Genomic DNA, 27536 nt, shown 5'->3' on the forward strand with positions numbered 1-27536 from the left:
CTAGTGGCCTCTTCTCCAAAGTCAACCCCTAATGCGCTAATTTCATAAGCTTGGAAGTGCTACCTATAGATAGCTAAAATCCAATTCTCCTACCTTATGATTTGCCAGATTTTAACCACTGAACTGAATAATTCCATATTCAGCACCTGCTGAGAGAAGTTTTTTTTCACAAATGAAAAGCTTAACAAGCAAAGACTGGGACTGCCCCAGGAGTAAGAACACAGCTGGGAGGAAGGGCTAAAGATGATAAATACACAGTACTAGAAGAAGGACAGGCTACAAGCTACAGGCGACAGAAAGAAAGAGGCTCTTTCACCTTGGGTGAAACAGGCAGGAAAATCTATGATCAGCATATGATAATCTATGATACAGCACCTTTCCAAGACTGGGAGACAGCCTACTGTTGACAGGTTTATTTGACATCTCCACCAATATAAAAATGTACCTGAGGTCCCTCTAATGCTTTTTCCATCTGTAACAGAAGAGTTCTATTTTTGTGGACGTCCACACCGGGTGATTTACAGAGCTCTGTACATTTTTAACAACAGCCACTACTTTCTTCTCACCAGCTTCTGCTCAGCTGGAAATTATACAAAAGCTTCCGTTCTGTTGGGCCAGCAAAGCAATACACACTGTATTCATAGCAGTTATTCCCTAAGAGACCAAAAGAATGACCAAAAACATTAATAAAAAGTTGTAATATTACAAGACCTCCTACGGAAATGCAGAGAGCGTGGTATGTCTAGAAAATTCCAGGCAAAGCTAATTTTTTGGCTTCTTCCAGAGAGACACCATCCTTTGAGAAGCCCAAACAGAGGATGACAAACCAACTGTTGCTCTCATTTTCTCCGTTAGCTCTTATGGCAAAGCTGTATGTAGTGAACCCAGCAGTTTCAATTGTACAAGCAATCCCCACAATGACATGGACATTTCTTTTCCTCTGCTGCTTCTTTCTTGACAAACAGAAAAATCTGGCAAGTTATCAAAAAAATAAAGATGACTATATCTACAGCTTGTATATTCAAATACAAAAAACCACCAGATTCAGAGTTACCTTAAGCTTTTAAAGTACACTAACAGCTGTGAGTTAGAGAATGTTGTCTTGTATTAGTGTCATCTTTGTGATTTTTATTCCTAGCTCTCATACTGTAATCCCAAATCAAATTTCACAATACAGTAGCACCCAGCCACTGAAAAAAATGCAAACACTGCATAGCATCAACACCACCATTCATTTGGCCTGCAGTAAGGTAATTCAAGGAGCTAGACTCTTCTTTTTGGTATAGGGTATTTTTTAATGTCAGTTTAATTCCCTGAACCAACACTGCTCACTTAGATGAACACTGCTGCTACACCAAAAGATATCGCTGAAATGCATGTGCAAAGGTCGTAGTTAGCAGCCCCTTCGTCCCCCTTCTAGAGGGACACAGACATCAGTTTAGCTAATCTAAGTATGTCATAATCTCTCTGTCTCAGCACATGAACAGATATGTAATGGTTTAAGCTAACCCTTCTGATTTAGCAGTAAAATAGTCTAAGAGTTAGTAATTTGTTACAGAATTTCTGATGGGAACGATAACTTCTACTGCCACCACATGAAGGGATGGGAAGGGGGGACAAACAGCTGTGAAATGCCTAAACAGCTCCAAGTAGATATACAAATATGGTTCAGTTATTTTATTGTCAAATAAGTCAGCTATATGCTAAACAGAAAATACAACTATATGGGTGTTTACTACTCATTCATATCATCACCACGCATAAAGTTACATGCAGACACATCCGCTTTCTGTTTGTTTATTTAAGACTCATTGTGAGACTCAAAGGCGACTAATTAGGAGAAATACTGTATTGAATTCCAACGTAAGGAGGAGTTTAGAGCCTGGTATCTCATTTACACACACAAGCATGTACTGTTTCTGTGTTTTGAGTAAAAGCTATGAGACAAAGTAAAAGAACAGTACATAACGGAGGTCACTATCAGCATTTGAAAAGAAATACAAGTTATTTGATAAAAGTATTAAAGCTTTACAAACTAGCAGCATCCTGAAAAATCCAAGCATACGTTTACATTCACTTTATTACAGGGCATATATTTAAGAATGCATATGAGATCGATATGAAAACATTCTGAAGAAATGCTTTGAAATTGCAAGTCGTAAGTGCATCAGTCAAAGGAAAAAAAAAAAAAAAAAGATACTGATCAGCCATGGGTTCCAGAGAAGAAAGAAACATAATTTTAACATGAGACCATTCTGAGCTTTATAGCATTACAGTTACCTCTGATTTACTGTGTTTCATTACACTCTTCTCTTAAAAACCCCTTTTCCATAACTGCTGCATCCAGATTTTTCATTTTTTGCATGTGTTCTGATGAAAGGTGAGATCTTCCTAAAAACAGAGTTGGGCAGATGAAAAGGACAGAAATTTTTTTATCAAGCTGATGGTCTTAGCTAACGTTCCTAGCAAGTCTCATACCAGACTATTGCTTTAAGACTATATTCTTCCTGCAAAACCCTATATAGAGGTTACACATGCATTACATCTGAGAAGGTGAGATCTGACTGCTGGATTTCCTGAGGATCTTTAGGATGGACCAGCTGCTCCTTCCAAAAGCTCAGGTAAGCAAGCAGGGTGGAGTCTGAAGGGGACAATCAGCCCTTCCTTTCAGGACTCCAAAGAGTAATTTGTTACGTAGCGTCCATCAGGAATGAAAAGGTAAATGACTAGCATGAGCCAAAGCATCACACCTACACAGACCTTGCATATATTTCTCATATTATTTTGAAGTCTTCCTGTTAAGGAGAACTAACTTGCAATGCCAGAGAAATTATGGTATTTATTAATATGCTGAAGAAAGCACGAGCAATCTGTGTTCAATATCTCCAAATGATGTAGCCCACAGTTGTAATCTGTAAGTTTTGGTGACTAAACTTCAGCCAAAGGTTTTAATGACATGAAAGTTTGTTTAATTGTTGGTAAGGAAAGGAAAATCTCTTCTCAGAAAGTCCCCCTTTTGTGACAAGGGCTCCATACAGGTTGTGTACGTGACTAGCTACTGCAAAAACGAAACGCTCGGGCCTGCTATGAGAAGAGATCCAAAGCAACAGAGGAGTTGCAGCTAACAGACTGGGTGACAGAGCAAGCTAAGAGGCATAGCTAATGGGAGCAGTTAGACACCACCCCAGTTTCGGAAACGACTAGCAGTGAACAAAGTCAGCAGAAGCAATTAAAAAAGGCTGTCAGAAACAACCTGGCATGGACAACGCAGTCTTCAAATCAAACACTCCAGAGCACTAAAGCCTACACAAGAGTGACCACCTAAAGCTGTAACTGTTCATACAGCCCTGGCAACTGGGACCAATGAACTACCCTGCCCACAAGGTAGGACTGCTCTACCAACAAACCAAATGAAATACAACTAGAGGAACGGGATTAGTGGCAGGCTACTTTGGCAAGGCCTCATAGCTGTAAGAGATTTGGGTCATGACTACTGCCAACATGTTCTGGGCATGATTACTCACACTGTTACGATATTATCAATGGTTCAGACTTCCCAAACGGATCTTTCATTGTCTTTTACTCCTTTTAATGATTTGCTGCAATGTGGAAAGTACTGCTTACAGACCAGCTAGAAAATGTAATTTAGTGTCTTGGTTTGCCAGGTAAGAAATGAAGTTGGTGACGTATTAAGTGTTTCTGTAAGGACCCCTCAAACACCTAACAAAAGGGTTTTGGCAGAAGAACGGCATCCTTCCTCAAAGACCAAGCTTCTGGCATGAGGACACTCTCCCTACAAAAACATGTGCTGTAAGTTGTGTTCTCTGGCCGCCTCCATAGTCCGTTCCTCCTTATTTCCTGCAAAAAAACTCCAAAACAAACACGATCATATGGTTACAGAAAATGTACACACTCTCCGAAATCCTTCTTCAGCAGACTGGGCGAAAGTACTCTGCTGGTTTGTTGTTTAACAAATAAGCAATGTCTAGTGGTTGGAATGGTATTTAAAGGGGGTGAGACAGCAGTACTTGTACAAACATTTAAAATAAGTACACTTTCAAAAGCAGTCTGTTAAACAGGGCCTTATTATAACTAAAGCACTATAACTCACTTACAACTAAGGCTGACTAAATTAAATTTGCTTATGCCAAAATATCCATGGCGAAGCCAGCTCATTGTGATGGAGATTAGAGTCCCCCACGCCACTCTAACCACAGTACAGCAACTCTTTTTAAACTAGCCTTTGTGGTGCTCACTTTCACAACCCCAGCACAGCGCACAGCAGTTGCTCCTCTTATATCCAGTTCCCAGAGCGGGCAGGGGCTGTAAGCAGCTTTCGGAGCAGTGCCCGGCATGATGTCACTCTGGTACTGCAGGGGAGGAACAGTACCAGGAAGCGTCAAACCCTCGCATTGTGCGAGGGGATCGGCACATGGGGCAGGTTGTAAATCTGGCCAGGGACCAGCGAGGCTTTAGATCACGATTTCACCCGAGGAGGCAGCTGTAGCAATAAACACAACATTCGCTTCTGTTCCACGGGATGTTTCAAATGTAAACATTAACTCTATAGCTGAATTCCCAGTTTACATTACACTACACACAAAGAAGACGAAATGCAAATAGCTGACCTCTGGTAAAGCTAATAAATATCTAAGTGTTGATTCCCAAATACTTGCAGATAATTCCCTTCCCCTCTTCCACAAAATACCTTTGGAGTGACATCACCACAGTTTTAAACAGCAAACTACATTTATGACCCTGAGAAGTTAAACAGGAGGAGGAAACAATGAATGAGATCATCGGGGGGGGGTGGGGGGGGTGTTTCTTTTCACAAATTACCGCCACTTTTTTTTTTTTTTTAAATTTTACTTTAAAAAAAAATTTGCATCCTAAAGCTTTTCTCAGTCTCTCCATTATGTAACAGTTCTTTAGGAAACCGCCAGCTACCCTGACAACTGGGATGTTTTGCCAGAGTGGCTTTGTCTAAATCCTAAAGCAGTAGTTGGCTATGCGCTGAGCCCAGTGGCTGCCTGTGATCTGAATGCCAATTAAGAGTGCTGCCCCTCTTGCCTGACAAGTCAGAGACTTAAAGGTCTATCTGAGGTCAGCAAACTGTCTGGGCTACTTTTGGGAGCTTAAGAGACTGAGAAACACAGCCAACCACATGGTCCTTTCCTTTAAGTGTCGCACTGGGCAAAGAGCGTTCCATGTACAATTGTCATTGCATTTTCTTTAAAGCAGAAAGAAATACGTTATTCATGTTTTGCTTCTGAGTCTTACTCTTGTTCCTGGCATCACCAATGAAATTCAACTCCCTAGCGGACAGGTAGGGATGAAGACTAAACTACTTGTACTTTAAAATCAATCAAATAAACATATCCAAAATTCAATTAACAGGGTTACCAAAAATTAATAGTGAAATACAGAATGTGTCCAGTCTGGCATATGCACTCTAACTCTGGCGTACTGGCTCTACACTATTTGATTCTCCAGCTCTCCTCTGAGCTCCCATTCAAACAAGCCCTATATCACATACTTAAAACTTTTATTTTTTGTTGCAAATCATAAGAAATAGTGCAGCAGGCCAAAAAGTGCTCAAAAATGCTGCCTACCCAGATTTGTTATAAACACCTTGAAATTCTCTTTTTTTGACACAACAGATCTTTTAAGACAGCAATGGATATATAATCCAGCAACATCAGTTCTTATGAGGAAGCAGTAACTTCCTTTCCAATCTTTCACATCATTTCTACTTTTGTAGGCAGAGACATAATTACCTGCTAGCTACACAAAATGCTAACTTATTTTCTTTCTTACTACTGCTTTTTATGTAAACAGTGAAATCTTACTTTCTTTTATGAGCTCTACAATGCATGCCAAATTTTTTGTAAATATTTAGCTAAAATATGAGCTGAGACAATTTTCTAATCTAAGAAACCGTATCATTTACATTCCCAGTTTTACCACCTTTCCATTGTAATTGGTGATTTAAGCTTCAGTTCTTTTCATGGGAAACTGCAGTTTAAACACTCTGAATTCTTACACATGAGCATCCTTCATTAACCCCAAAAGGAAAGGACACCTCGCTTTCCAAGATGATGAAGACTGAAGACAACTGAATTTCGCATGAGATACTATTCTACTCTTTTCATGAACGTTTAGTAAGAACCTGCATTACTGGCTATTTACCATACAGAATTCCAAGAGATGAGATGAAGAAAAATGGTAATGTACCTACTGATTTTTAGAAGGTATTTCGATCTTAGACATTACAGTTCAAAAATTAATGACAAAGTGCAAAGTTGCTCATTAACTTGTCAGATAAAACCACAACTAAAGAGAGAGTTAAGAACAGCTTTGCTGAAACCAAGGCTAAATCTGCCACTGAGAAAGGCTGCTAATATGTTTTTGAACTTGCAAACTACTCCTTGTATAGCTACACTAAGAAAAGAACTTTCCGTGATATATTTTTGGCATATGATCTTGAGGGGGAGGCTGCTTTTTTACTTTATTTTACCTACAGTAATTCATTCATTCTGAATGTTACTGTGAGCAAGAGGGAGAACTGGTACGGAGTAACAGTTACGTAACTGATTAAACAAAATTCTGTGTGTTATTTATAAATATATAGATGTATATTTAAAGCCGCATTAAAAATACTGAAATGAGAACTAGGTTATAGAGCTGTATCTTTTTAAGGGAAGAATTTAATAAAGCATATCTTTTTTTTTTTCAATCCATCACATTCGTTTTCCTCATATCTCAGAGTGTTCACCCTAATTCCTGGCCAGAAAGGGCATTTCACAGATACATCCCTACACAATACTTATACAAAACTCACTGAAAATATTCCCAAATCTTCCTCCCAACTTTTAAGTCAGACCCCCAGTACTTCTGCCACAGATGCCTACAAAACACAGTATGCACGTCTCGCATCAGTGAGCTCCTCTCTGAAGCCTCTAGCTTTGATATGACACATCTCCAATTTCTGTTCGCTCTTCCATGTTCACAGGCTGTTGAGGTCTTGTGGAAATCTTCCCTCCTAATGAAGTGCTGAGCAAAACGCTCCTTAAGTCAGTGTTGTACCAGAAACCTCAGATCTCACAGAACAGCAATTGAAATTGCATCATCATTAACGTCAATAGTGGCTTGGGGCCAAAACATCAAATTTCCATTACATAAAACTGAGGCATTTTCTACCCCAAATAAGTATTACGACCTTCCAAAGTGATCAAGGCCTTGTGTGACCATGGAAAAATAACCCTTTATCTGATGAATTTTACAACCTCATAAAAAGCAGGAATAAGTTAATGAAAAAGAAATAAAATCAATAAACCCTGTACCAATTTGTGACCCCAAGTATTCAAAGTCTTCAGCCATGCTTTCAGTATCGTTGAAAGGCACATGCCTGACACCCCTTCCATAGCAACATGCACCTCCAGGCTCACAGTTGGCTGATGAATCACTGACTGATGGCACTGGAAGACAAACTCCCAGATGAAGAAATTCAAAGCTTCCTCCACAGTCTGAGGTAATCACCTCAATTCCCCAGTGCTCTTCTCTTGGGGTGAATTCCCCATGATTTTCAGAGAAGTGAATTCTCAAAGTTTTGCAGCTTCTGTGTTAGACCAGCACTGCATTACTAATTTATCTTATCCACATGATTGCTGGCTGGCATCAGGAATAGCCACATATTAAGTGAAATCTGTTACAAAAAATACCATGATAAAATTAAGTGCTCATTTTGATTTCTCTCTTTTGTCTTCTCTCCCAGTATCTGTGCAGCGTCTCGGTGGTCATAGGGGAAACAATTTTACGTATTAACATCACTTACAACACTCTTAATACATGGCCACAATCTCCACATCCGCCAACAGACAAAATCATTGTGCTCAACACTGTGCAACAGCAGTAGCAATACATAACAATTTCAGAAGGATGCCGACCAGCAAAATATCAGCTGATATCTGAAATATAGAGAGGCCATGCAGGTTTGACAAAGTCTCACAGTTACAGTACATTTTACTTAAAAAAAAAAAAAAAACAAACACCAAAAAAAACCCACCACACCAGATTTTTACATGTTTTGGAATACCTATTGTGATAAAAATTTATATATTGAGCACAGCAGAGTAGCAGTTTGCTATGTAGAACATAAATTATATAAGTAAGCCACCTTATCAAGGCAACTTCATCTGGATTCACTCTTTTAGGAAGTAAGAAACAAAATACATTTTCTCAAACTCCTTTTTTCTTTCTCAGTTCTCCAGTCTGTGTCATCCTGTAATTCTATTTCAAGCCCTGTTCTTATATTTCAATCTCCTTTTACTCACTTCATGTAAGTGCAGAGCTACTGTACTTTCAACAATTTTAAGAATTGCCTCTACAACAAACCCCCAAACTCATTCAAGCCTACAAACTTAAGAGACTTTGTAGAACAAATTTCTGGAACATTAAAAGCCAATGTACTACATTTTCTTCCAATGTGAAGAAGTCCACTTCATGAATCTTTAAAAAACAATTGCAAAGAAAGAGAATATCCTTGACACCATGTATGCCGTATGTATAAGCACAATGATCCCCTCAGTGTTTGGCTTCACAACTGAATCATGTTCCCGATCTTTTGCTAAAAACTTTGGATATTACAAGAAAAAAAAAAGGAAAAGCACCAAGAAAAAAAGATTGTCCAAAGATGTGTTTCAGCATCCTGGACTGTTGCAAGGTTTTGAGATCAGATGAGAACGTCTTAAATGTCTTGACAAGCAAATTCCGTAACTGTCCGTTACTGATCATCACTGCTCCTTTCTGATAACTCCTGACCTTTTTACAACAGCCCATATGTGTACACTCACTGTTTCCTCCTCAGACAACTCTGACTTTAAAAGGATTTTAATTACTATAGATTTACAAGTTTGATCACATTTTTGAGGATTTTCACGCAAGTGGCTGTGCCAGAAAAGCATGGCTATAAACTTCTTTAGGTTTAAATGTTAATACAGGAAATGAGATTGAGTGCTTTATCAAGTTTCTTCCTGCTAAAAGACAATGAGTTATGCAATGTAAAAGGTAACAGCCCTCCTTCAAAGCAAATACTCTTTGGTGTCTTGACTATCCTTTCAAACCTTTGGCCTTTGTGAAAGGATGGTCTGCCTTTGCCTTTGTTTTCATGTTTTGGTAATTCAAGAAGTGATACCTAGACAGATTTTCCTGAGCAATTCTGATTTCCTCTGCATGCTTCCAACTGTAATAGGGCTTAAAGAAATTCTAATTTGAGTTCCAAAAGAGATCCAGAAAAGCTGCAAACCAAAAATCTTGACATCTGAATTGAGCAAATTAGTATAAACTATTCTCAAGAACAGAATTAGTGGGCAGACAAATAATTATGGAAAAACTGTCAAAACAGCCTCTGTAAAAAGAAATTACACCTCAGAAATCTGAGGGTTCTTTTTAAAGAGTTAATAAGCATTTAGACCAGAAAAAAATGCAATTGATATAGATTGTGTAGGTTTCCAAACAACATTGAATAATATCCTTAATCTAAAAAACCTAAACTTCCACAGGAGAAAAGGGATGATCCTTGCAATAAAAATAAATAAAATAAATAAAACCAACCAGGGTCAGAAAACAGGCATCAAAAAGGCAGAGTAAATGGTCAGTTTTCACAATGAAAAGCAAGGTCATCAGTGGAGACCTGCAGTGTTTTACCCTTGGATCCAACATAGTCATAAATGACCAGTAAAAGAAGGTAAGAGATGGTGAACCAAAGCTGGTGATTATACAAAGCTGTTCAGGCTAGTAAAGAGGAAAGCCAACTGTGAAGAACTGCAGAAGGACTGAACATCTTTCCCTGTTCTTTATACTATTCCCTAGCATCAAATGTTAGCTACTATCAGAGACAGGATATGTGTTAGAGTAACCACTGGTACTATTCTTACTTCCTTGTTAATTTCAGGAGAACAGGTCACTTGTGTAGATACAACCAAACTGAGTCAACAGTAAGCTCCTGACTGAGTTCATTCATGCACACATTCCAGGACTCCCACTGTCACAAGATCTAGTTTCGAGATGGATGTTGTTAAATGGTTTGTGTTTGCTTCTAAGTGGCTTCTCCTGAATGATACTTCTAGGCAGGAGTCTTCTATTCAATATCAAAACATTTTAGAGATTCTTTCTCAAATTCTAATCTCTACCTACATGAAGGTCTCTAAACCCTTGGACACAGAGGCCAAGTGTCTCAAAAATTAGAAGTGGAGTGTTTTAACTTTTGGACACAGGTGCTGTAACCATGAGTACTGTTTATTTCAAGGACAGACGGACAGATGAAAGGTCTGTTTCCTGTGTGAATTGTAGCTCTCACATATAGTTTCAGTGAGAGCTGGCCAAACTTAAGCCATATCTGCTTCAAAATGCAATTTCCTTATTAAATCAGGTGCCCCACTTCCATGTATTGTATCAAGTGGGCAGTTACAAAGAGACCAAAAATATTCTGGTACATAGGAGAAAGTATAATCTACAGATGATATGGACTTCAGCACCTGACCAATACAAGAACATGCTTGCAAAAAATTCATATTGGGTGGGGGTAGAAAACCGCTGGTACTTTTAGCACTGAAAAAGAACCTCTGCAGTTTCATTTTATTGATGAGTAATTCTCTGTCCACAGAGTTCCAGTATAAATGTCATCATCTTTATAAACAACTAGGAGCACAGTTATAATTAGTAATATAATCCCCCTTCTAGATTTTTAGGTCTTGTTCCATTTTCATCATTCTCGACTTCATCTTCCTAAGAAGGGGCATCATTATTTGAGAAACTCCCTGATAATCAGGGGCTGATCCCAGGAAAGCAGGACATTGATAATCTTGACTTTGAAGGAGTACCGGATCATGAGAGTAACAGAAAGGGAAGAGAACTGAGCATTTAAACAGATGTTAGAAATTCAGTACATGAATGTGAAAGAGCCTATTTAGTCACGTTTTACATCTAAACAAGTATTTGCAGTGGAAGAGTGAGAGTAATGGTGCAAAAAGATTTTTACTGAATTTATAAAAAAAAAAAATCACAAGAAGCAGGTGTGGGAGCTCAGGCAACAAAAGACTTTTGAATAGAAACACAGTTCCACTGGGAGCAGAATGCTTAAATAACCATGCTAAATGGTACTTCCTTACTAAGCACATTCAGCAAGTATACACAAGCATTTCAAGCCACCTCCTTCCAAGCCCATTAGCCTGATTTGTTTGGTTTTTGGTTTTTTTTTAATTTCACACTCTTACAGCCTTCTTACATTAATAGAACCAGTTGAGAAAAGGAAGTAACAACCCTGCCACCACATACCTAGAAGGTCTTGCCAGACATCAAACACCAAGAGTACAAACTCTCTTCTTACACTTGTGCAAAGAAAAATCCCAAGTGACATCTATTGTAAACATCATTCTCTGGTCATCTCGACTGCAGACTTCAAGGGTGCTAAATAAGATGCTGGACATACTCATCCCTTGTGTGCCGATTACCTATACTAACTGTCATATCTTACACTTTATTTTGACAGACCAACAAGTCTGGACTTCTTGGGCAACCAAGAAGTAACCACTACCCAATTTCTTTGCACAATTAACATTAGAAATAATTTTCCAGAACTACACCTGGTAAACAATTTTAAGACTGATTTATCAAAATTCAGGCAGTTTCACTCCAAAGGGGAAAATAAATATATAATTACATATATGTATATACTTTATGCATCCTCTTAAACATATTTATATTTTAAAAGTTCTTTGAGCTCTGTATTGGTTTACCTATTATATTTTTGTCAAAGAAATTGAATATTCATATTTAGTTTGTATACACTTAAATTATAAGTCTCATATCTGCATTTTGATACTTTTTTTTTCCGCATAATGCAAATCAATTCCTTTAAATTACCTTGGGCTTTTCAGAGAAGAATATGTCAAGATCGTTCAGCCTCTCTACCTTCCTCCTTCACAGTGTAACAACCATCAATTTCTGGAAGAAAATCTGACAGTGCTAAAGGGCAGCGTCACCATAGTCGAAGCATGAAAGAGCAGACAGAAGAGTGGCTGCCACTACCTCCTTGAACAGGAGTAACCTCAGCAGCCTGAGCCAATTCCCATTACCTAGAGGTAGTCTTTCCCAGATTTAGCTGAAGTTGAATACAAGTTGAAACAAGTTGACTCAAGTCAGTTATTTCTCAGGGAATTAGGGGAAGCTACGCTGTCATGCTATTGTATAACAATATTATAGTAAGCCTTCTGTCAAAAAGCTCTAGTAACTAGGCTTTGAAATTTGACTTGGAACTTGCAGTTTGGCAGGGGATTCACCCCATGTCAGAGATGTCTGTAGGAAGAGCCATCCAAATGTGATGAATATTAAAAAAAAAAACCAACAAACCCAACACCACATCTCTCTCTCTCTCTCACTTCACACCTGCTAAGATAAGACTTGTTGAGTCTGGCAGCCCAATTCTTGAAAGGCTTGTTACGCAGACCATTTTCTCTCCCCCGATGCAGGGACTAACCAGGTCATTTCCTGCAATTGCTCGTTCTGACAATCAATTTTCTGCAACAGTGCCAGGCAACTGAATGAGAGCAAAGAGGCTCTTTCTTGTACTCCAAATATTACCTTTAATGATGTCCAGGTAGCATAGAGATTAAGGAAGCAGTCCACACGGAATAACTCAGGTTGGGACAAATGCATTGCAGAATTCTGAATAGGGCAATGGGGCACCGGGAGATAAAAAGCATGAGATGGCCAGAACAGGCAAGTGGATGGCTAGAAAGTTTAGGAGTTGAGAGAAGTTCAAAATAGTCATAGAAATGAGCAGGGAGCACAGAGCAAGAGCTGGGACTCACGATGGTCTGAGAAGACAGAGAAAGAAGGCGGCCAGATCTGGAAGGTGTAAGTGCAAATGAATAGCAGCAGGGCAACCAAAAGAGGTGAATATGAATATAGAAGGAAAAGGAATGTGGGATTAAGTAGAATGGGAAAGAAAAGTGAGTGGCAAGGTCAGAAAGTACATTTCCCAGAAAGATCTGAATTTAGGGGTCCGGAGTTGTTACATTCTTCTGGCAGCATACAGCTGTGAAAACCGCTGGAAGTAGTGTTTCATTCCCCTCTAGTAGCTAGTTCTCATTACAGATAAGAGCTTGTTACAGCTACCAATTATGTATTTCGAGTGCAAATGTCTGTTCTAACCCAAACTGAGATGATATAACTCCACATGATATAATTACTTTTCAGTTGGCTTTTAAATAGGAAATCACATCCAAAGCAAACTCCTTGAAAAGGCTGACTAGTTACTGACTTAGCTAATACTAAGTGAAGTATTGAAACAATTTAAAAAATGCCAGAACTGAAGCTGACTATGCAGACTTAATTTCAGGTACACACACATTAGCATGGGAACTCTGCTCCTGTCACTGAGCAAGAAGCTACTCAGTATTTCCTTTATTCTTTATTTAGGAGTTGGCCCCAACTCTGTTTCATATTGTCTGTTCCAGTTCTCCAGCAGATACCCTTTACAGCAGATACCCTTTTACGTAATTTAAGAACCCTTACACACAGTTATTTATTAGAAAGCCTACCTTGTATGCATATTAAATATAGTCTTAATTTTATGTGTATATATTTGACAGTGAATTTTCCATGTTACATTATTATGTACCTACATTTTAATTAATGTTTTTATTTCAAAGAGCAACTGTTGGCACACCATGTTTTTTCTTGCATTTCTGTATCTAGAGACCTCCCCTGAAAAAAAAACAAAAACACTCCCCCAAAAAACCAACAACAACAAAACAAAACAAAAAAACCCAAACTCAGTGGCAACTGCAATAACAGTATTCACTCACAGTATCAAATAACTGAGAACTGTAAACCAACAGAAATTGCTCCAGCTCATACATCATCTAAAATAAATGAGTGGGTTTTTCACAGTGTTGAACTGCTGAGGTAAACCTAAAAAGAAAAGGGACAATTTCCTTTATTTTCTGCAATTGCATTTTTTTTTTTCAACAGGTAGCAAAGAGCTGGAATATAAAAATTCCTATACATTTTTTGAAAATGCAGTACAAAACTTGCAAACGGTTATCACATTCCACCTCCAGCCCCAAGAAAAACCCCAAACCACAGAAAAATGGTAAACACAGATCTGTTCCTCAATGAGAAATGTCATATGCCAAATGTGATATTTTAACATTTGAATGTTTGGAATTATTTCAATACTGAAAGCTGAAAGACTGTTTTAAAGAGAAAACAAACAAATGAATACAAAAATCATGCTTTCCTGCTTTCTGCTATTCTGAATTCCTTAAAAAAAATCATTATGGGGCTCATATCAGGCAAATGAAGTTTATGCTGTGATCTAACACCTCTAACAAAGTGATCAGCAACAGAACAGGAATTTATTCTAAATTATGTCAGTCTCCCATATGAAACTATGAGGATCTTTCTTTCACATCTCTTTTCGTAAACTACTGCTCACTCTGTACATTATAGAGCCTAACTGGTCTGATGTACATTCTTAATACACTATACTTTATCTTCCTAAACAAATGCAGATGGCAAATTTGTTTCTCATAACAACTGACTTTGTATACCTCTTTTTTTTTTTCATTAGTTTTGTAACTTATGAAGACTAAATACTGCTAAAGTGAACATTAAAAGTTTTAAGTAGAAAACAATGTTTTGTCAAAATTGTTTTTACAATGTTTCAACTCAGAAGAGAAGCTGCAGGAAAAGCACACCAATAGTGGGATGGGGGGCGAGGGGGGGGTCTGGTGGTGACTCATTTTAAATGTGCTTCATCAAGATTTCCCTCCCTCCTATGATTTATACAGCTATCAGAAACCTCTAAGAGAAACTCAGCCTTTCATTGTAGCATATACTTTGTGTTCTCTATACAGTATGCTTTTATTACCACCCCTTAAAAAAATTGGTTTTATCATTTCATCAAGATACGATAGTATTTTGCAATAATATTATATCTGGTGAAGAAAGAAATGTATCAGAATGATCTCTTTTATCTGGCTGATGCATAATCAATGATCCTCCCTCTACAGATGGCTATGAAAGCATCCAAAAATCCTTAGATGTGAGAGTTCATCATGTGCCACAAGATGTTTTTTTCTTATTTTTTTTAATTAGATTTTTAACATACACCATCCTCCCTGATCACTAGTCCCTTCAGGGCTTCAGCGATTTTTAACAATAAATAACTAAATATGTGAATAGCTGGAGTCCTGACCTCATCACATCTGGCACCACAATTTATGCATAGCAAGTATACTATTGATGATTTCAGATGTGAATACTCCAGAATTAAACACACCTACCTGTAGACAAACAGGCTAAAATAAAAATATACAAATGTCTCATGTATACAGTGTATCAGGATTGAACATAACTGCCCTAAGTCTTCCTCCTCACCTACATCCCTCTACCTGTATTGTCAACAGGTACTCAATCACCTTCTGCTACTGAAAGAGTAACTTATTCACAAAGTTAATTTTCTTTAGACAAAATTATCAATTAAAGATTACAGAAATATTTCTAATTTAACAAAAAGCAGAATCATCAAGTGTTAAACCAAGTAAGACTTCTAGACCTTAAACTGCTTTCACTTATTTCCATCTGTGATCACGTTCTTAATGCTTCAGTGATATGCAGAAATAAATATTTAAGTAAATAAATAGTTTGATCAACTGGACAGTTTTGGGGGGAGGTAGGCTGAGAGAAACTTAACTCTCTCTGAAATTTACTATATCCATTAAAAATAATGAGTAATTCTTAGTACATAAGTGCCAGGCGTAACCAAAGGAAAGCAAACAGCAAAACACAATTTCATTGGCAGAAATCATGATTTAGTTCTCCACTCTAGCCAAAGAGCCTGCCAGAAAATATCATCTGAGCATCTTATACAAAAAAAGCAAGAAACATATTAAAGCTCCCTTTTCACAAAAATTACCTAAAAGAAAAAATAAATGTAATCAATGTAAGAAAGAAAGTCCAAACGACATTGTACATAGTGCTAGACATCTTGGCTGCGTGAAAATGGCACTCCCAGTCTTATCTTTCTCGCATTGTTTTTCTCTCCACTAATACCATAGCTACCAAGACACAATTCTCCGTTTGCTCCTTCCAAGCAATATGAGATTTCCCTTCTCTCTCTTTCTCCAAGTACCAGCACAGATTTTTCACTCTCCTGTAAGAAAAGGATGGCCACATTCAAGTAATCATCGTTATCATGCTGCTTGCAGTAGTTAAAACCCCTTCTTCATTCTGTAGCCACAGTTACAGGCTGTATGACAAGGCTTCAAAAGTGAAGCTGCAGCTACTAAGAATTCAGATTCTGTGATAATCCAGCATCATCTCCAGCAATGCAAAACCGATGAGCAATAGAGTTCCTTTAGAACCAAATTAATTGTCATTTTTCTAGCACATCTTTCATTTCATTTGATACTGAAATACAGACAAAAGCATGCCTTGCAAAAAAAATCTTGTTCAACTCAGAATACAATTCCCACACATACTTAGCTCCCATCAACATGCATCCTTTACCTTCTCCCACCACAAACAGCAACTTTCTCACCTATCCTTTACTTTCCCCAACACCCCTCCCCCAAAAAACACTTTTCTCCTTCCATTTTGTTCTTCATTTTCACCTGAAACATTTTTATTTCCTTCCTCATTTGTGTGTCACTATCACTAAATTATATATTGGGTTGCTCATTCCACTTGTTGACACTGAAATAATTAAGTTTGAAATTTGCTCTAAATTAGAATAATAGCTAAATGAAATTTAAAACTAGGTAAAGCTTCTGATTACTTTTATTACAAAACAAAACATTTATTTATTCTAGTACAATCTTTACATACAGCCTCGTAAGGAATGGCAGAACTGCCTCTCATGAAACATGATACAGTTTATTATGGCTTTGTAGACTGAATGAGAAACTGTTCCAAAAATTCCTCTGTCCTCCTTTTTATGACATAATAAATTACAATAGCTTATTAAAGTAAGTTTAAATATATTACGTATAAGGGGAGCAACATGCATTTTCTACCAATCTTCCAAAAATGTTTTCGCTCCTACTTTCGAGGACACACGCCTAAACATTTGGCAGCAAGTTTCACATTTTACAAAATACAGGTCAAAATGTATATAAACTCAATTAATGCTATCCAAATCAGAGGGCTATGACAAAGAGAGATGAATTGTCTGCCTCAGTAAACTTCATCAAGGCACAGCGCTGTGGTAGTAATACTTTTTAAAATTTCTTACAAACATATAAAGTATCGTTTTTCATGCACAACAGAAAATAAGAGGAGTTTAAATCGTAGTAACAAAGAACCACTAATAGAAGAAGAAGTGAAAAACTGGAAAGTCTATATTTAACTTGGTGCTCAGTCATTAGAAAGGTGCCCCATAACGACCATATGTTACTCAAATATGTTATCACACCTACAATTTCATCATATGTCTCCCAAGAAATTAATTAGCTCTAACTTTTTCAACTTTGACAAAAATGTCTGCAGTAAGTCAGATTACTAGCTGTTGCAAATGCTTCAAAATTCAAAGCTTGCCTCAGCTTTTATTTAACCTTTTAATTACAATCATTGAATAACATTTGGAAGGCAGATGTTCCTTTTTTTGCATATGTAGTTAATAATAAAAAAGACCATTTATTTTAAATTATAATTACTTTTGCAACTACAAAAATGCTACAAAGACAGTCATCATTTTATATAGCAAAGAATGGATAAATCAGCAATGTTAAAATACCAGTTACCTTAACTGGACATGGAATAACCTGAAGAGAATGAATTCCAATAAAAATCACATAGTATGATTCATTTACACAAAAGACCAGGAGCAGATTAGGACTCTCAGCTGATGCGTATATACTGAAGCAACACAGAAGAGCTCAACTTTCAGCTGCCACCTCAGTTCACAAAAATTGGTGTGAATTATGTTCTAGATTAAAACGGGCATGATGAGAATTGATTCATTCCATGTTTTGGAACCAAATAAAATATAAGGGAAAAAGTCACAAGGAGACGGCACCAAAAAGCAATGATATATAACCTAATCTAACAGTACACACTAAACTACCATCCCAGCAGCGGGGGTCAAGCCTATCTCACAACAAACCATAACAAACAGTCTTGGCAGATGTCCTTCACAAATCTGATTTATTTTGTTGTGATAGTTACAGAAGATCTACAAAAGTTATTCCAACAACTTTTTAAGTCTAAAAATTATCCAATAAATAATTACCTATGGAATAAATACTAATATAAAGTTATTTTAATGCAGGCATACAGACAAATTCTAAATGTTTTTACCACAAAAAACCCTGAAGTTTCAGATTTGATATCAACAAAAATTAATAAAAACCAAATTAATTTTACAATCTATACTTCCTCAATTCTTAAAAAGTATTAGGCACATCAGTATAGAGCTCTTTGAAGAAAATTAGTACTTCATCACAAAATCACCAAACATACAAAAATAAAGAGGTTACATCACTGTTGAAGGCTTACATTTAAAGTTTCTTGAGGAACAACTCTATGAAGCTGTTAACCTTGCACAGAATTAACCACTAAAGATTCAGTGAACAATCAAGACTTTCAATGAAAATGGTGAAACAATGCTTTGACCAACTTTTACTTAAGGTAGCAAGATGTAGCATGTCACCATAAAAGTAAAACAAGTAACTCAATACTTGATTATTTTCTCCTCCAAGCTCAGAGGAAGGTTCCTATCACTTCATCCACTGTCGAAACTACCCTTTGCTATGAGAATGTAAATTTAACCATGCACGTACATGCATGAGCACACATATGGAAGCACTAAAATGGAATACATTTTTGAACAGGTCTGCAGATAGCTATGTTATTCTTGTGACTGTCTACAAGTGTTATAAACCTAAGCTATCAAAGTTAAGCCAAAATTTAAGATAAACCCAGTCTTTTTAAATTATGGAGGGGGGGGGGGGAAGTAATCACATTTAACAAACCCTAACTCCATGTGCAATGATATCATAACTGAATTAAAAGTGAGGAAGAATGAAAGAACAAAAAAGTGTCTCCCAAAAGGAAAAATAATTTGAAAGCTCATTTGGGACTACATATTTTCAAATACTTTAATCCAGCAGCTACAGCTATTTGAAAGCATTCATCCAACTGCCTTTGTATACCTTTATGCTTATTTCATTCTAACTTTCCACAAGATTGTCTGTATGCTGGAATTGCTGGAAACATAAATTATTGATGTGGATGCTGAACTTTAATTCTATCTTCCTCTATTTTTCTCTAGAAATGTCTATATTCTTACTTAAAGAATAAGGTGTCACAATGCAGTATTTCTAATTAAATCTGCTACCGTATAGTTGGGTATACAAAATATAATGGGCCAATTATAGTAAAACATGATCATATCCAAATATAATTTTGATAGCGTCAAACATATAGGGATAATATGAGACTACAAAATTGCCTTTAAAATAAATATTCAAAATATTTACAACATAAAAAGAAAAATTTATGAGTGAAAATTCATGAGTACAGCTGTACTATAAATAAAATACAAAAAATCATACATTAAAAATGAAAAAAAAACAAAAAACTGTCTAGACAAGCTCTCTAAAACCAGCAAACCATACTACCACCCACCCCGTAACTCATTCAATCCTACATTATAATTCCAAGTAGCTTTTCTACAGTCTTCTGCATTAACATGTCTTCTGAAACTAAATCGTAATGCAAGTTTTATCTTTGTCTAGGAAAAATCTAGAAAATATTAAATTTAGAAATGTTGCTGTGGTGTCTCAGGGAACTACGGTTCAGCCAACACATGCTCCAATTTTCTCTTTGAGATAGCTTCTGCAGTAGAATTACATTTTTCATAAGACAGTGCAATGGTTGAGCAAAAGAGGCAAATGAGGTGAATTACAGGAAACACAGTTTGGCCAGAAAGCCCGGCCAACAACAGAGACCAAGGAAATTAGGTGCTCAAATAACAACTCTATTTCTTTCCCCTATACCTTTTAAAAACCAGCAGCTGATATCATCTAAGTGTGACAAAAAGCAGGCACCTCTGATACGATCCAATAAAATTTGTGAAAGCAGACGCCCATGTCAAAGGGAGGGAGAGATATGTAACCAGTTGGGCAGGAGAAAAATCCCCAGTAGAAGATGATATATCGTCGGACAACGGAAGACTGCATTGGAGAGGTCAAATACAGGCACAAACACAGGAACAAGCTTTACACCGGCGACAGCTAACAGAGGGGCACAAGTCTGCAGGGAGCCGAGCCCCATCCACTGCAGCCTCAAGGGGCTCTGCAGGCCACCCCAACCCGCTCCACCCAGCAGCTGAAGACACTTAGAGCCCATAATGATTTGGGGGTAACTCTCCTCAACAGCAAAAGCCAAACTAACTGGACCATCTCCAGGCAGTGCTTCAGCATAAGCAGACTACTAATTTTTAAAAGTGTTCATCCCATGTGTTGCACTTAGAAAAAGTCTTTCCAACCTAAAAGAAGACTGGGATGAAAATCATGCACCTATGCATGTTTCTACTTGAAATATAAAACTGAGTTCACAATATTTTTCTAATAACCAGTCTCCAAACACCTCCGTACAGGTATAAAGACAGGAAGGCTGCTTCCCTGTCCTCAATGGACAGGTATTGATTCATGTCTCCTTAGGAATGTTCTAAAAATGCAGATGACACCTCACTCTGATAGAAATCATACCTACCTTCAAAAGAAACCCCTCCACAGGCGTGTTTTATGTCCTTAAAGTGCTTTGAAGGTAACACAGAAATAGCTGTGTTACATTAAAAAAAAAAAAATATATATCCTTTTAACAAACTTATTTTTAAACTGAAATTTTGTGTGCTAGGAATACCTATATATTTTTTAAAAGCAAATTTTAATGTTTACCATCATCACCTAGTTCCCTTTTTTTGACGTCGGCCACACAAGGAGGTACAACAAAACCCAAAGAAAATCAACTGTGATTCAGACTGCTGTGAGTGTATGAACATGCAAACCAAAGCTGGTATGCAAGCCATGTGTTTTAAGTGGTAGCACAAAATTTTGTTTGGTATTCTCAAGCAACAATCCTTATATTTCTGCATTGGTGATCTTATGACAACCATTAGTAAATATTGTCCAGCTTTTTAGTGGCCAAAGACCTTCTTCATATTAGTAATTTTAATTAACCGTTTTTATGTTTCTAATTAATAAAAGTTAAAAATATTTTTTCTATTAAGATATAGAATATATTTTTATATTCTATGCAATCCCTCCAAAGTCTCCACATGTTCTCTGATTTTGTTTAAAAAAAAAAAACACAAAACTAAACAAAAAACCCCACCAAACCACGAGTTCCTTGACTACAAATGGCGATGAATTCACCGTTTGTGCCTTCCCATAAGACCCATGTGCCAGTGTGGATGTACCTGAAAGGAAAATGCCAGTCCACCATAAGAAACATTTTCAAGAAACATTTTTCACCTCACTCTAGAAACCAAGATCCTTGAGCACAAAGATCAGTAGAAATTATCCGTGTCTCTTTCAACCCTAATCTACAAAATCCAAGAAGACACCAAGAAAAACCCCACAAGATACCATGCCATTATCAGCACAGCAAAAGGATGCCTACAAAGGGAGGAAACAAACTCAGGAACGCTTATCCTGCTCAACAAGTACTGAGCACCTTACGCACAGATCCATGTGGCTATTCCCCTTTTCCACAGGGAAGCCACCATTCTTCCAGCGTCTCTGAACACAGCACTGTAACTCCTAACAAATACAGAGCACTGAGAAGAGAGGATTCTGCTCTGCTTGAAGGCCAGGTGAATATGAGTATTACCAGGAGTTTTGCTAAAGACAACCCAGAGCTCTCCCAAGCACAGGGGCAAAATGACACATTTCACCAAAAAGTTTCTGAAACTACCCCAGTTAAACTCTCCAGATGTAATTTCTTTTGTAGCAATCAGACTTTACTTGTTATTTCATATCCTAATCAAAACAACACAGACAAAAATAATTTGCTTACTGACGACACTTTTTTCTTAAAAACTGTCTTTTTAATGCTCTTCCTCTCCCACTTTCCTTGCATTGAAATAGCGACTGACATCAGAAAGCAGCTGTGCTGCACGCACCCCGCCACAGCACCACAACTGCACGAGAGCCTTCCAGCCTCCCTGTGAAAAGCTGAAACCTAATTAGGATGCTTAAGATAGCATTATGGATATTGCAAATGATAAATAACTAACCCAAACATATAAGCTATCACAAACGCAATGGATAATTTTTTAATCTTTTTCATCTAAAAATATTCTGGTGTTCCTACATATTGCGGAGAAAACAATCGATGCCACTTGAAAAAAAATGCTTGCTTTTCTATTTTGCACCTGCACTCTTCTGCTGTGAAAGTGTGTTTCACATCAAGATTTTTAGCTCTCGAGGTGGGGTGAATTAGAGTAACAGTACTTCTGGAAAGCAGACCACCAATATACTGTGAGATTCCTTTGCGGATATAAGTAAGCAATAAAACGTCATCTTCACATTTTTAAGAATATTTTCTGGTTTTGTCTGTATTCCATGAGTTTGCAATTATGTGAAAAGCAGACTTAAAAATACTTTTCCATTTTTAACATTAAAGAAATTATGCATATAAATATTCACATAATGTTGTAATTTTGTGAGTAAGCTACATAAGCATAATTCTATATTGTTTGAAAGCAGACCCTAACTCCTTATTTAGGCACCTCAATATTTAGAGACATTCCAAGGTGTAAACATCACAGGCTCCACAAAAGTTATTATATCTAGCGGGGGAGCAGTATCTTCAGAAAAACAGGGAGCCCTACCCTTAGGGATGTTAAATTCTGGTATTGATGTTTCAACATCCTGGTGACTAGAGACAGTGGGGAGAAAGAGAGTGCGAGAGCACAAAATGCATTACTGAACAAAGATTTTACTAATCCAGGTAGAACAACAGCAGAAGCCTGGTAAAAACAATAGATAGGCCTGATCAATCACTCTTATCTCATTTTAAAGTTCTATGATCAGCCACCAGTACAGGTCACCTAGGTAGAGTTCAAGCAAAACTCTGCCAAGGTGCAGGGATCTACACGGCTCCTCGGTGCACCAGCCACAGGCGGGAGGCATCCATAAGAAGCCCCAAGGAAGCCAGTACCAATCTGAAGGCACAGTCTACGCTCGTTTGCAAGGTCAAGGCCTTTGTTCAGTCTTCTATTATTATGTTTCACCCTAAAACCAACCTTAAAGTATGTATATTTAAAATGCAGTGCCATATTAGCTTGGAATCTATAATTTTAAGGAGAAATTACCACTGTAAGAAGTAAGGCTGTAACAGACCAGAGCAATGCACTGGCAGTGATTCAAATTCATCTCAACAGGGCTCAGCACAGACATCAAAGACCCGTGCAGGCAAAACCTCCTGCAGAACATAAGCATTCAATTACATGATATAGTAACATTACAGACTTTGATTTAACTACTACAGGCTTTCATATTTTTATCTATGCAATGTTTCACTGTATATGTAAAACGTTAAGATACGCTCACAGTTTCACATATAACAATACTACAAATTTCTAAAGGAGCTCTCAGGTATTTAAACATAATTCCTGTCTGGTCTTAGAAGCCTCATTTCAATGTCTGAAGCTTGATAATGAACATCTTAAATGTATTCACTAGCAAGTTTTTATTACGACAGATATATTAAATATTTAATAGTTATATTCAGTTCCCCTTACACTCCCTTAATGCAGTGCACATACAATTTGCATTTCTGATGTGAATTAATATTGATTTCACTCACAGGTCTTTATTCAGGTCCTTCCTCCCCACCCCAGGCATTGATGGCTGGAATTGTAAGCATTACCTCCTATCCGTGTCTATCACCACACTTCTGTCAGGTTCCAAATAAGTCTTACAAATCTAATGGCAACGAAGCAACGAATCAAGGTACTACAGCATAACTATGAAAATATTTTTCTGTACAAGGACCATATTCATAGTCCAGACATTTGTAGCAGACCACAAAGGATCTTTGGGATATGATAAAACAAGTGAATATTTGAAAATATAATTTACTTTCCAATTTGTAATTTGTTCAAGTGTACTAATTCACAAACATATCCCTCATATTCCATTAAGAAAACATTACATTAGAAGGGAATGACAAAATGCAGCTCTTCCAACAGGTACGTTTTTTTGAAGAACTTGTACCTATCAAAATGAGTTCTAAAAGTAGGAAAAGCAAAATTTGCTACCACAAAGTTAAAATGAATTAGGCCAGGATTCAAAATTACTTCAGTGATTCAACACTACTTCAGTGATGTTTTCTGTATCAATGCACTTACGTACCACAGAAAAAAAATCTACAATGTTAAACTGCAAGAAAAGACTATTCGAGTAATATTCAGGTTAGGTTTTCTTCATCCAGAAAAGTTATTTACACAACATATAGCCAAACCACACATTAAAAAGAAGTATCCATATCATCATCTAGATTGCTGAAAACAATGCCAATAGGGTCACTGGACACTCATATCCAATAAAAACAATTTGATTTTGAAATAAGTTTATGAAAATTCAAAAATACAGTATGACCAAAGTTTGCAGCCCCGATTCTTCTGTTCCCATGTTTCATGCTTCTTGGAGGAGGGACTTCGAAATTCAGAAGTAGGTTTCAGAAAGCCAATTCACACTCCCAAAACATTTGACCCATTTGGAAAAGCATAATTTAGCTGATTATGGAGTCCTTATTGTGTCTGGCACAACAAACAAAGCATCCAACTACATCCACAGGTAAGAATAAAAAAAACTTTTTTGGCTACTTGCAGCAACTGAAAACAGATTTCTAAGCATTTAAAAGCAGTAAGAACAAAGAATGGAAAAGGAATTGACTATTTTACATAGAACAAATGAAATAAAAATCTCTGCTGGCTAGCTTTCTCAAATTTAAAAAAAGGAAATTTAAAAAAAAATCAAAAAAGGGAGAAATAATGATCAGCTGTTGGAAAAATAGCTTTAATGAGCACTTGTAGCACTACACTAAAAGACCCAATTTGCTTAATAAGTAGGGAATGTGAGTCTAAAACTACAAAAGGAGTGTGAAATGCCATGCTACAACAAAAACTGTATCAGAAGAGGACAGAGTGCACTGAATTTAAGTAGAATTCTACATGGAAATGTACAGTAACTTCCCAGGAAAAGTATACCAAACTTCGTATCTCTAGCTAGCACTACACGGCACTTCCCACCTCCAAAATAATCCAAGCCCTCAAAAGTAAGTGCTTACCAACATATCATGTCAGAAGTCCTAGATGATGGAGATCAGTGAAAGCTGGGGGCTAGGCAGGGCGAGAAGGGAAATCAGAACAAACATCTACCAGAAACAGTGTTTACTGTTGGCTACTTATTCCTAGGTACCCATATATTAGGGCAGTTGTGATAAGCAAGTTAAACCTGACTGGCCTATGTGCAGGTTTTGGAGCTTCTCTTGTCACCGGATGGAAGGTTAGAAAAGGAAAAGGAGTGTTAGTGGGACAGGCCCTCCCTGCTGGGGGCTGGAATCCCAAGCATTTCTGTAGATACCCAGAAGTTGAAGCTGTGAACTTAACAGCAAAAATTACTGTTTTATGGGAAAAATCTCCCTGTTAAGGTTTCATCTGCTGTACAAATTTCTGCTAAATATAGGCGTCTTGTGGAGAAATGCTTACCCACTGCAGGAAACCTCCACCTTTTACTAGGGCAGAACCTGGAGGAATCCTCCTTCACTGAGGGATTCGTTCTGGGTTGTAAGAAGATTATCTCCTCTTCAGTGGCCTCAGGTACTACGGTCGGTCCATCGCTGACTGCTAAATGGAGCAAGGTGAACTACTGTGCTACAGCAAACAGTCACGTGTGACTGCTCTCCTAGGAATTACCTTGCTTGAGCTTTAAAATACGAGGTGTCTGACAGAGACGTCAGTGAGAAGTTTGCAAGTTTTTGCAAGAAGTTTTGCAAGTTTCCCAAAAAAGGGAGGTGCATCTGCTAAAAGTTCAAGACACGTGCAGGAAACTTGTATCACACTGACATTTCAGAACATGGACATACTGGGTGCTCCCTATTCTATTTCGTTAGAGGCAAGAGAAAGTGAAGGAGGGAAGCACTTCAGAAATTTATTTCTTGTATAACCACATTCACAAGCTGCTGGTACAAAAGGAACAGCCAAGGAGATCACAGCACCAGAAAGGCTCTCCTAGATCAAGTCCACTCCCAAGCCCATCGCAGCACTGCAGCACAAAGCCCTTTTTTGCAAACAACCGGGGGAGGGGGGTGGGGCGCAAAAAAAAAAAAAAATCAAACACCCACCCCACCCCAAAAAAAACCCCTGGAAGATAAATATAAATTGCCATTTTCTCTTTAAAATTAGCACTAGCACAAACTTGAAAGGAAACCTCTCAAACAGAAGTAAATGCACTGAAATAACATCCCACCTAAGCACAGCCCCAATTTCAAAGAGGTTTTGTAAGCCTCACACAATGTATGAATCTATTAAACATACCTGATAGTAGGGGTCACAAGTAAAGACCATCTAATCTTTCATCAAGATGAGCTCTATGGTGATCACTTGTCAAAGATTTTGGACAACATTGCTCGGGGTATCTTCACCACCTCTGACAATTCAGAACATCACTATATTTATTTTCCTCAGGTGCAATCAGTATGCTTTATATAAGCAAACAGAAACTGTTTTTTTTTCCAGAGAGTAAAACATCACAAAAATATTTCGATTTAAAAAGGTCATCTCGTTCTTTAGAAAATACTAAAGATTACTAAAACATCCCAAACAGAAACAAAATATTTTAAAAAACCTAGTTATTTCCAACTCCCTTTATAATACATTAAAACAAACAAAAAATCCTTAGCAAAAAAAGCCAGTGGCAAATTTAAATGTAATAGGTTGTGTTAATAAAAGATAAGATTATAATAGCACTACCACAGTTGATGGAAATCAGCAGATTAAAAAAAAAAAAAGTATTTGAGTATTATTCATCCAGCTTCCCAGAATAAACAAAATATTCTGGATCACTCTGATGTCACCATTAACAGCCAATCTAACTAATCTTGCCTCAGATTTCCCTCCCCGCCCCCCCAACATTTTAAATGATGGAAGGAGGAATAATTCTCCACTTCTTATTTCTTTGAATTCTGTTTTTACTGATCAGTGAGTTGAATGTCACAGACGCGCTGAAGAGATCATTTATTTGGGAATAATGAAAAAAGCTATTTATGTTTAGCATCAACAAAAACCAAAACCACCACAGAACAGGTAAGTACATCTCAAAAAAATAAGAAAACACAACTTTGGAATAAGGATGTTTTTAACAAATCAGCTACAGAACAATGAAGAGCAAGACAAATATTCCAAAACATTTAAAAAAAAAAATAATCCGGTTACAAATCAGTCACATATGGAGACAACC

At 37.3% G+C, this 27536-nt stretch overlaps 1 protein-coding gene across 3 annotated transcripts in view; it reads right to left on the minus strand.

Annotated features, from left to right (window-relative positions):
- Positions 1–27536, minus strand: part of AKT3 (AKT serine/threonine kinase 3) — a 158558-nt gene that overhangs the window by 98823 nt on the left and 32199 nt on the right. The window lies entirely within an intron of this gene.

Source organism: Ciconia boyciana, chromosome 3 (assembly GCF_034638445.1).
Source record: "Ciconia boyciana chromosome 3, ASM3463844v1, whole genome shotgun sequence".
NCBI lineage: Eukaryota > Metazoa > Chordata > Aves > Ciconiiformes > Ciconiidae > Ciconia > Ciconia boyciana.